This window comes from Heteronotia binoei, chromosome 11, assembly GCF_032191835.1.
Source record: "Heteronotia binoei isolate CCM8104 ecotype False Entrance Well chromosome 11, APGP_CSIRO_Hbin_v1, whole genome shotgun sequence".
Taxonomy (NCBI): Eukaryota; Metazoa; Chordata; class Lepidosauria; order Squamata; family Gekkonidae; genus Heteronotia; species Heteronotia binoei.
This window is the reverse complement of record NC_083233.1, coordinates 12,760,539-12,772,911: the sequence shown is the minus strand read 5'-3', so window position 1 is coordinate 12,772,911 and position 12,373 is coordinate 12,760,539.

The window sequence follows — 12,373 nt, the reverse complement described above, 5'->3', positions numbered from 1 at the left end:
CTGAATGTGTACACAGAAACACTTTGTTATTTAAAGTGGATGGTATTTCCTAGCCTGCATTCTAACAGCATGAGTCACAGAACCACATGAGCTGTAAGAAACTCTCTTTCAAGAGGAGCCGTGGGGGGAAACTTGTTTCATTACGCCTCACATTCCTCCCCCCTCCCCCTTCGGTGTAACACATTCCCGATTTACAGTGGAAGATCAGGAATAAGCCATAAGATGACCTTGAAGGCCATGAGGTTGTCGAAACCCATGTGCCCCAACGCATGGCCCACAATCCTGAAACACCAAAAGAGGGTTTTAGAACTAAAAGTATTCAAACTTTTTCTTTAGAAAGACTGAAGAGAGCAGTGGGGACTGAAGAGAGCAGTGGGGACTGAAGAGAGCAGTGGACGATTGGGTTGCCAACTTCCAGGTAGGGCTTGGAGTTACAACTGACCTCCAGATTACAGAGATCAGTTTCCCTGGAGAAAATGACAGCTTTGGAGTAGGGTTGCCAGACCCGCACAGGGGGTGGGTCCCCAACTGTCAAGGCCTACCTCAGCCACTGGGCAAAAGCTCTATGGTAGAATCCAGTTTCACCATAGAGTTTTTGCCCAAATACCAGAGCATCACCTGGATGTTGCTGGCATGACCGTGTCACTTCCTGTGCAACACCAGCAACACAGGCCTAGGCCTTCCTCTTTCTCCTTGGAAGTCCTCCTCATCACTGCCAATTTGGAGGGCGAACTCTATGGCATCATAGTCCTGCTGAGCTCCCTCCCCTCCCAGATGTCCAGGTGTTTACCAGTCTGGAGTTGGCAACCCTAAATGGATCAAAGTCCCAGGTTCAAGTATATTCTCATCTGCAAATTCGCTGGGGCAGCCCCACAGGAAGGATATAATAATAGAAAACATGTAACCATCTCAGGCTCTGCTCACTGGGAATATGAAGAAGAAGATTATATTGGATTTATACCCCGGCCCTATATTCTGAGTCTCAGAGTCTCAGAGCGGTTTACAATGTCCTTTACCTTCCTCCCCCACAACAGACACCCTGTGAGGTGGGTGGGGCTGAGAGAGTTCTCCCAGCAGCTGCTAGGTTGCCGAGTCCAATTCAAGAAATATCTGGGGACTTTGGGGGTGGAGCCAGGACACTTTGGGGGTGGAGCCAGGAGACATTGGAGGTGGATCCAAGAACAAGGGTGTGACAAGCATAATTGAACTCCACGGGAGTTCTGGCCATCACATTTAAAGGGACAGCACACCTTTTTAAATGTCTTCCTTCCATAGGAAATAATGAAGGATAGGGGCACCTTCTTTTGGGGCTCATAGAATTGGACCCCCTGGTCCAATCGTTTTGAAACTTGGGGGGTACTTTGGAGAGAGGTACTAGATAATATACTGAAAATTTGGTATCTCTACCTCAAAAAACAGCTCCCCCAGAGCCCCCGAAACCTCCAGATCAATTCCCCATTATACCCTATGAGAATCGATCTCCACATAGGGAACAATGAAGTGCTCAGCAGATGTTCCCCCCTCCTCCCATTTCTGGCGACTCTGAAGTGAGGGATTGGCCTCTCTACTCACAAGTTGCTGCCAATGTCTTCCAAGTAACACAGACACACCATCCCAAGAGGAAGCCTTTCCAATCGGAGGCTGAAGCCTCCAGAGGTGGAAAGGCACATGCTCCTCTGGGGGCAAGGCTTCCCCCCGCCGGCCAGCTGACTGGAGGTGGGAAGGAGCCTGGGAAAGTGGAAGAACCCCCGCTGGGACCTGGGATTGGCAAGCCTAGCAGCTGCTCTTTCAAGGACAGCTCTGCCAGAGCTATGGCTGACCTGAGGCCATGCTAGCAGGTGCAAGTGGAGGAGTGGGGAATCAAACCCGGCTCTCCCAGGTAAGAGTCCACACACTTAACCACTACACCAAACTGACTCTCGAAATAATAATCCTGACCCACCTTACAGGTCTGTTGAGGATGGAAATCTTACAGACATGTTCTGAACCTTGTCGGTGAATGTATTGTAAAGACTGGGTTCCAGTGATAAAGGACTTCCTTTAGTTCTATGATTATCAGCCCAGTGGTGCAGAGTCGGCAAAGCTGCAGTACTGCGGTCTGAACTCTCTGCTCATGACCTGAGTTCGATTCCGGCAGAAGTTGGGTTCAGGTAGCAGGATCAAGGTTGATTCAGCCTTCCATCCCCCACAACAGACACCCTGTGAGTTGGCAACCCTAGCTGTGCTGTAAGTTGCTCAAGGAAGTTACTGGTATTTACAGGTCTTGGGCTAATTATAGTGGGGAAAGAGGAGAAGTAAAAGACCCCGGCGTGATTTAATGGTAGCTTCTTTGCTTTCAGCAATGTGGAAAAGCCAGATGAGTAGCTCCTAACAGATGCTTTAGACATTTGCTTAGAGGGAAAGGTGGCTGGGTGTGTGTGTGTGTGTGTGTGTGCCTTGAAGTGCTTCTTGGTGCTCTTTGGCTGCTGAGTAACATGTTTAGCAGCACAGGCCGCTGCTCTGGCAAGGAGCAAAGGGGTTATGGGCCGCAACAGGAGCACGAGCCATGGCCTTCACTGGACAGACATGAAACCCTGTGGTTTCTGAAGTCACCTGCACATGTTTTTCCAAATAAGCCACAATTTGATGCATCAACATTTTGCACATCCTTTCCTAAGGTGAAGGGGCATACACAACAGCTGTTCTCTTTCTCTCTTATAAACACCTGCACTCCACTACCACTCCACCTCTCCATTTCTCCATAAGCAGTGCAGATAAATCCTGGGTTCTTCATAGAGCTACCACCTCCAGTTCAGGGAAGTCCTGGACTTCACTAGAGCATAAGGCCACGGAGTGCACTCTCCAACATCTCCATTTCCACATACACAGACCCTGACGACTATAGAGGGTAGCTGTAATTCTGGGAGATCTCTAGGTGCAACCTGGAAGTTGGTGACTCTCCTCTTTCATTCCGGCTCCTTTTGCCTGACCTTTGTACTTTACTGTCTGACATAAAGGCCTGGTCACCAAGTTTCCAGTGTGAGTGATATGACCAGAGCTTTTTTGTAGGAAAAGCCCAGCGGGGACTTATTTGCATATTAGGCCACACCCCCTGACATCAACATTGTTTTGCACAGGGCTTCTTCACAGAAAAGGCCCAGTGGGAACTCATTTGCATATTAGACCACACACCCTGACATCAACATTATTTCACACAGGACTTCTTTGTAGAAAAAGCCTAGCAGGAACGTATTTGCATATTAGACTACACGCCCTGACATCAACATTGTTTCACACAGGGCTTTTTGAAAAGGAAAAGCCCAGCAAGGCTCATTTGCATATTAGACCATACCCCCTGACATCAACATTGTTTCACACAGGGCTTCTTTGCCGAAAAGGCCCAGTGGGAACTCATTTGCATATTAGACCACACCCCCTGACAGCACCATTGTTTCACACGGGACTTCTTTGTAGAAAAAGCCCGGCAGGAATGCTTTTGCATATTAGACTACACCCCCTGACATCACCATTGTTTCACACAGGGCTTTTTTGATAGGAAAAGCCCAGCAGGAACCTATTTGCATATTAGGCCACACCAAGTCAGCCGGAACTGCATTCCTGTGCGTTCCTGCTCAAAAAAACAGCCCTGGATGTGACCCAAAGAGAGTGCAAAACCACGTGGTGGGAGGATGGAGAGAGAGTGGAGCTCCTGAGCACAGTTGTCCAGCAGTGCAACCAACTGCTCCACGTCAGCGAGTGTTCCCAGATCAAAGTTTCCAGCATGGAACTCCACAAGCATCTCGCACGGAGCCACTGCTGGGTCATGGAAGAGTCATTCTGAGGAAGGGCTGAGTCGAGGCACTCCCGCAGGTCACACAGGTCACTGGCTAAGCCTTCTTGGCTCTACCATCGTCTTGTGTAAAACGAGAAAGCGATGAACCTGAAACCCAACACTCCCTCATAGCTCCACATTGCACTGCTAGTAATGGGGATGCTCAGGGAACAGGGTTGCCAGATGTCCTCATTTCTTGGTAGCCGTTCTCTTTTGCATTCCTTTAAAAAAAATGGATGAAACTGTCCCTTTTTTAGAGTTGGGGGGCTGAGTCAGTTTTGCCCTCTAGACCCCCAGCGGAGGCAAGCTTCAGCTGAAAGAGTCGGGGCATTTAACGTGAGATTTGTCATCGTGATCAGTTGTTTGAAGTAGTCAGTGGAGGGAAACGTCCTCTTTCTTTTTCTTCTTCTTCTTCTTCAAAAGATGGTAACCCCAGGGAAACATCACTGACGATCACATCACTCAGGGGTCCTTAACGTGACGTTCTTGGGTACCTGCCAACATCTTTCTGGCCCTTCCCTAAGTGTTTTTAGAAAGTGGGAGGAGCCAGGTGGGGCTTTTACTCAGCAGGGCTTCTGATTGGCCACTGCTGATCTGAGTGGCTGTGCAGGTTAGCAGCCGTCCTGTAAAACAGACCTTCTGTCTGAAATGCTGAAGATTTCCTATTAGGCTCCCTGACAAGGAAAACGGCCCCAAACCCACTGCAGCTTTTCTTCCCAGGTGCAGGCCATCCCTATGAACCTACTTGGGAAATGAGGTCACCTTGTGAAGCTCTGCTGAAAGAACATTCAGTGTGTGTTTGGGGGGGAAGGGGTTGAAATGACCTGGGGAAAAGCACTTTCTCAGAGACACCTTTGCCCCCACCCCAGGGCAGTGGGCACCACACCTGTTGGCCTTCTAGCTTAAATGTATGGAAGATTCCTTCTTCCCAAGAGCCCTTGACTATCAAATGTCAGGCATCCGTTTGGTTTGGGACTTTTCAGTGCCATCAGCTAGCGCTATTATTAGTCTTCCTTCTCATGGTGGAAAGTGCCGTCAAGATCGGGCTAGCGTAGGCCTTCCCGGCCCTAGCCGTCCGCCTTCCCTTGCTCTTTTAATCGTAGGTTGGATCCAAAGGCCAAACAGGACTTCTTTTGCTAGAGGAGGCATAAATATATCAAAGTTGGAGATTGATGGGCAGATGCACCCTCCTTAGCTGTGAAACGCGGAGAGTAATTCACTGAGACCCTGCTATTCCAGGAACTCAGCAGCCTCACCTCAAATAGGGTTGCCAAGTTCAATTCAAGAAATAACTGGGGACTTTGGGGGTGGAGCCAGGGACAAGGGTGTGACAAGCATAATTGAACTCTAAAGGGAGTTCTGGCCATCACATTTAAAGGGAACCACACACCTTTTAAATGCCTCCATTGGAAATAACGGATAGGGGCATCTTCTTTTGGGACTTGGAGGGTATTTGAGGGAGAGGCACTGGATGCTATGCTGAAAATTTGGTGCCTCTACCTGAAAAAAACAGCCTCCCCAGAGCCCCCAATACCTGCAGATCAATTCTCCATTATACCCTATGGGAATTAGTCTCCATGGGGAATAATGGAGTGCCCAGCAGACATTTCCCTCCCCCCTCCACTTTCTGATGACCCTGAAGCAGAGGGAGGGCCTCCAAACTGGGGGGTCCCCTGCCCCCACCTGGGGATTGGCAGCCATATCCTCAGGTCAGGAACCCTGCAGACTAGAAGGCCTTGTGGCCACTTCCAAGCTGTAACTCCCAATAGATTCTGAGCTAGGCTATGAGAGACACCAGCATTTACCAGAGGAGACCAGGTCCAACCAGCCCTTTCACAACAGAGGCCTCTGGAGCAGTTATTCAGGCTTGGAGAATGGCCCTTGTTTATTGACTGCCGGCGTGAGTTTCTGTTGGGGCCGAGCAGCGTGACTCTTCCCTTCCCTTCCCAACATATGCTGCTTGCTATAACATGAGGCCCAGCGCAAGGGGAGCCAGCCAGGCCCGATCTGTTTCACCCAGAAAGCACGCAGAACACCCAGCCGTTCCCCTTCCTCAGTGGGTGTGCTGGAATCGCAAGGGGAAAGAAATGGAGGCAGCCTCAGGGCCTGAATCGACAGAACCGGTGCAAAACTCACCTTTACATCCAGAGTTTACCGAGTAGCACTTTCGATCTGGCCTCAAAGAGCATTTTTTAAAAATGCCCATTACCGCTTCCAAAATATTGACTTTTTATTCCTCCCCCACCCCCCAACAAAATGCTAATCGCTTCTGAGACACAGGGATACCAGATTTTTTTTTGCCGCAGAAGGAAACAGCTCCTGTTAAAGCTGGAACCGAGTCGGGGGACGGGGTGAGGCTGCTGGTTTTAATCAGAGTTGTGGCCTTCCCGTGAAACACACCGGGTGGGCTGCAGGCGCACCAGAGCAGCTCTGAGCTTCAGAAGAACCTCAGAAGAGCCCTGCAGGATCAGGCCAGTGGTCTCTCTAGTCCAGCATCTTGTCTCACACAGTGGCCAACTAGTTCCTGAAAGTAGCCAACCACAGAGCATAGAGGCTGAGGTAGGGTTGCCTAGTCTCATTCAACAAGTCTCTGGGGACTTTGGGGGTGGGGCCAGGAGACTTTGGGGGTGGAGCTGAGAGCAAGGTTGTGACAAGCATAATTGAACTCCAAAGGGAGCTCTGGCTATCACATGTAAAGGGACCACACATCTTTTAAATGTCTTCTCTCCATTTGGAAATAATGAAGGATAGGGTCACCTTCTTTGGGGGCTGATAGAATTGGACCCCCTGGTCCGATCCTTTTGCAACTTGGAGAGTACTTTGGGGAGAGGCACTGGATGTTATGATGCAAATTTGGTGCCTCTACGTCAAAACACAGCTTCCCCAGAGCCCCAGATACTCGTAGATCAATTCTCCATTATACCCTATGGGAATTGGAATAAGAGTGCCCAGAAGACATTTCCCTCCCCCTCCCCCCCACTTTTTGATGAGCCTGAAGCGGGGAGACAGCCTCCAAACCAGGGAATCACCTGCCCCCACCTGGGGATTGGCAACCCTAGGCCGAGGTCTTCCCATGATGTTGCCTCCTGACCCTGGGATTCAGAGGCTTCGTGCCTCTGAACGTGGAGGTTCCCCTCCGTCACCATAAGAACAGAAGAGAAGGCATGTTGGATCAGGCCAGTGGCCCCTCCAGTGCAACACTCTGTGTCACATAAGGACATAAGAGAAGCCCTGTTGGATCAGGCCAGTGGCCCATCCAGTCCAGCACTCTGTGTCACATAAGGACATAAGAGAAGCCATGTTGGATCAGGCCAGTGGCCCCTCCAGTCCAGCACTCTGTGTCACATAAGGACATAAGAGAAGCCCTGTTGGATCAGGCCAGTGGCCCCTCCAGTCCAACACTCTGTGTCACATAAGGACATAAGAGAAGCCATGTTGGAGCAGGCCAGTGGCCCCTCCAGTCCAACACTCTGTGTCACATAAGAACAGAAGAGAAGCCATGTTGGAGCAGGCCAGTGGCCCATCCAGTCCAGCACTCTGTGTCACATAAGAACAGAAGAGAAGCCATGTTGGATCAGGCCAGTGGCCCATCCAGTCCAACACTCTGTGTCACATAAGAACATAAGAGAAGCCATGTTGGAGCAGGCCAGTGGCCCCTCCAGTCCAACACTCTGTGTCACATAAGGACATAAGAGAAGCCATGTTGGATCAGGCCAATGGCCCATCCAGTACAGCACTCTGTGTCACATAAGAACATAAGAGAAGCCATGTTGGAGCAGGCCAGTGGCCCCTTCAGTCCAACACTCTGTGTCACATAAGGACATAAGAGAAGCCCTGTTGGATCAGGCCAGTGGCCCCTCCAGTCCAGCACTCTGTGTCACATAAGGACATAAGAGAAGCCATGTTGGAGCAGGCCAGTGGCCCCTCCAGTCCAACACTCTGTGTCACATAAGAACAGAAGAGAAGCCATGTTGGAGCAGGCCAGTGGCCCATCCAGTCCAGCACTCTGTGTCACATAAGAACAGAAGAGAAGCCATGTTGGATCAGGCCAGTGGCCCATCCAGTCCAAAACTCTGTGTCACATAAGAACAGAAGAGAAGCCATGTTGGAGCAGGCCAGTGGCCCCTCCAGTCCAACACTCTGTGTCACATAAGAACATAAGAGAAGCCATGTTGGAGCAGGCCAGGGGCCCCTCCAGTCCAACACTCTGTGTCACATAAGGACATAAGAGAAGCCATGTTGGATCAGGCCAATGGCCCATCCATTCCAACACTCTGTGTCACATAAGAACATAAGAGAAGCCATGTTGGAGCAGGCCAATGGCCCATCCAGTCCAGCACTCTGTGTCACATAAGGACATAAGAGAAGCCATGTTGGATCAGGCCAATGGCCCATCCAGTCCAGCACTCTGTGTCACATAAGGACATAAGAGAAGCCATGTTGGATCAGGCCAGTGGCCACTCCAGTCCAACACTCTGTGTCACATAAGAACATAAGAGAAGCCAAGTTGGATCAGGCCAGTGGCCCATCCATTCCAACATTCTGTGTCACATAAGAGAAGCCATGTTGGATCAGGCCAATGGCCCATCCATTCCAACACTCTGTGTCACATAAGAACATAAGAGAAGCCATGTTGGAGCAGGCCAATGGCCCATCCAGTCCAGCACTCTGTGTCACATAAGGACATAAGAGAAGCCATGTTGGATCAGGCCAGTGGCCCCTCCAGTCCAGCACTCTGTGTCACATAAGGACATAAGAGAAGCCATGTTGGAGCAGGCCAGTGGCCCCTCCAGTCCAACACTCTGTGCCACATAAGAACAGAAGAGAAGCCATGTTGGAGCAGGCCAGTGGCCCATCCAGTCCAGCACTCTGTGTCACATAAGAACAGAAGAGAAGCCATGTTGGATCAGGCCAGTGGCCCCTCCAGTCCAACACTCTGTGTCACGTAAGAACATAAGAGAAGCCATGTTGGAGCAGGCCAGGGGCCCCTCCAGTCCAACACTCTGTGTCACATAAGGACATAAGAGAAGCCATGTTGGATCAGGCCAATGGCCCATCCAGTCCAACACTCTGTGTCACATAAGAACATAAGAGAAGCCATGTTGGAGCAGGCCAATGGCCCATCCAGTCCAGCACTCTGTGTCACATAAGGACATAAGAGAAGCCATGTTGGATCAGGCCAATGGCCCATCCAGTCCAGCACTCTGTGTCACATAAGGACATAAGAGAAGCCATGTTGGATCAGGCCAGTGGCCACTCCAGTCCAACACTCTGTGTCACATAAGAGAAGCCAAGTTGGATCAGGCCAGTGGCCCATCCATTCCAACATTCTGTGTCACATAAGAGAAGCCATGTTGGATCAGGCCAATGGCCCATCCATTCCAACACTCTGTGTCACATAAGAACATAAGAGAAGCCATGTTGGAGCAGGCCAATGACCCATCCAGTCCAACACTCTGTGTCACACATACATACACATATACATATATATACACACTGTGGCTAATAGCCACTGATGGACCTCTGCTCCATATTTTTATCTAACCCCCTCTTGAAGCTGGCTATGCTTGCAGCCGCTGCCACCTCCTGTGGCAGTGAATTCCACATGTTAATCACCCCATGTCTAGTAGATCCAGGTGGGTAACTGAAGAAGGTACCTCAGTTGGTCTTAAAGGTGCCACTGGACCACACATCTTTTAAACGTCTTCTCTCCATTTGGAAATAATGAAGGATAGGGTCACCTTCTTTGGGGGCTGATAGAATTGGACCCCCTGGTGGCTAGTAGGCACTGATGGACTTATCCTCCCTGAATCTATCGACTCCCCTTTTACAGTGCTTTACTCCTGTGGCCATCACAACATCCTCTGGCAGCAAATTCCACATTTTAATCACTTTGTGTAATGTAGTATTTCCTTTTGTCCACCCTGAACCTACTGCCCGTCAGCTTCATTGGACGCCCTTGAGTTCTAGTATTTTGGGAGAGGGAGAGTTTGTTAACTCTCTCTACCCCATGCATAATTTTATAAGCCCCCATCATGTCTCCTCTTAGTCATCTCTTTTCTAAACTGAAAAGTCCCAGACTACTCAGTCAGTTTGGTGTAATGATTAAGTGTGCAGACTCTCATCTGGGAGAACGGGATTTGATTCCCCACTCCTCCCCTTGCAGCTGCTGGAATGGCCTTGGGTCAGCCATAGCTCTCGTAGTTGTCCTTGAAAGGGCAGCCGCTGTAAGAGCTCGCTCAGCCCCACCCACCGCACAGGGTGTCTATTGTTGGAGGGGGGAGGGGAAGTAAAGGAGATTGTGAGCTGCTCTGAGACTCTGAGATTCAGAGTACAGGGCGGGATATAAATCCAACATCATCTTCTTCTATTCAGTTTACAGGCTTATGTTTATGAAATATGCCATCTTTTACTTCTTCAACTGTTTTAAATTGTTTGTTTTAGTATTGTGTCACTGGTTTTCAACTGTTTCTGTGTTGTGATCCACCCCTGAGCCCGCTTGCAAAGAAGGCGAGACAGAAATCCAAATAATAAGCAATAAACAATCAAATGCTTGAACATCATCTTTGGGCCCTGCAAGAGGCTGTAGATTTTATTTAGTAGTTAAAACGCGGGTATCCTAATCTTTCCTTGTTGCTCAAGGCGGCTTATAGCAACAGTCAAAAACGTTTTCGCGTCAAGAACTAAGCACAGAATCACAACTCTCTCTTCAATTCAAAAGCCCTGGCGGACAGGCAAGCCTCGCAGTGCTTCCTGCGGATCTCCAAGGTCACCCCCCCCCATCAACTCTTCAGGGAGCCCCTCCCACAGAGCTGGAGCCACCATAGAGAAGGTCCACCCCAAGAGAGGTGGGCTAGCCAATGGATGGCTGCCTGGTGACCCTGGTTGGCCCACAGGGATGTAGGGAAGGAGAGTCCTTCAGGTACGTGGATTCCAGGTACGTGTGAAAGTCTTGAAAGGTTATAACCAGCACCCAGAATTGATGAAACGGAGTGGCAGCCTACATAGCTGTTTCCGAATGGGGGGGGGGGGGGCAGAAGTCTGAAGGTGTTGTGATTTTAGTTGTTTGGACTTCTTAAGCTCAGCAGTGTTGCATTGGCTGTCTTCTTCAGCAGTCAAAGAACAAAGCTTAAGTCCAACATAGTTTAATTCTGGGTATAAGGTTTCACGTGTATGAGAAGTGGGCATGCAGAGACCCAGAATTCAACGTGGTTAGTCTTCAAGGTGCCATTTATTCTATTGCTTCAGACAAACGTACCGCACCTGAAACCATATGATGAATTTGAAGAAGTGCGCACGCACACAAGAGCATAGACCCAGAATGAAGCATTGTTGGTCTTAAAGGTAACGCTGGACTCAAAACATGGTTCTGTTGCTTCAGACCACCACAGCCCCCCCCCCCCACCCTCGAATCTATCTTCAACAGGAAACCTGTCGAACCTTCGTTTACTACTGGATCTAGTGGTTTGTGTCTGAGCCTGCAATGATCGTTTACCATCCGCTTGCCCTTGAGACAGAAGTTGCTGTATCAGTGTGGAGTACTGAATGGCTGAGAGGTCTGCAGTACCAATACCTACGGCAGCTGCCCGCTAGCTGACCTGCGGTGCCATCACTGAACACAGAGGTCACGCACCGCGAAGGTGCTCTCCAGTCAGTTTCAACCCTCCTCCCCCATCCCTGGGCTTCCCCTTCCTCTTTTGAAACATCTCATTCTGGTTCAATCAGCCCGCTTAATCTCAGACTTTCATTTACGCATCCAATCTGGGCAGACTTTGGCACATTCGAGCCCACTGACTATAAGGGGCACCTGCAGCTGAATAAGAAAGCCTGTCAGATCATACGGCCTATAACACCTAACTGATAATGAGAACATCTCTGGATGGAACAAAATGCTTCTATAGACCGCTGGTTTTATCTTATCTTGTTTTATTAATTATGGTTTTAATTGTATTTGTAAATGTTTTAAATCGAATTGTATGAATTATTATGCTGTGAGCCGCCCTGAGACACTTCGGTGAGAAGGGCGGGATATAAGTCCACTAAATAAATAAATAAATACAGCACCCTTCTTGGGGCTCATTTTAAATGGAGGCAACGGGAGGCCCCATTTGCTCACCCGGCAAGAAATTCTGCCCCGGAATTGAAATCCAGGCCATCTTCGAGCAGGGAAAGCAAAAGACTTATTATAATGAACAAGATTCAATTGCTCTTGATCTACATACCAATACGGCACTTGAAGTATTTTTCATCCTTAACCATCAAGCTCCATGTTATTTCTTTATGCTGCTGCTTTCGTTCAAGGGGGAACGGCCCTGCTTTGAGCAATGGAATTCTTTGCCAGGCGTGGACCCAGAAGGCTCAGGGGCAGATAGTTGGCATGCTAAGGAAGTAATTGGTGGTAAAAACCCTTGCTCTGCTTGAGATGCTAGAGTGTGGCTACTGAAACGTCTTGACTTAGTGTAAGTCTCCTGAGTACAAGGCAGCATCAGTTTATAAGGGCTGTGTTCCTTGAAGTTCAGAAATGTGCCTTCCGGGATACCGAAAGCAGCCACAGCCCAGAGC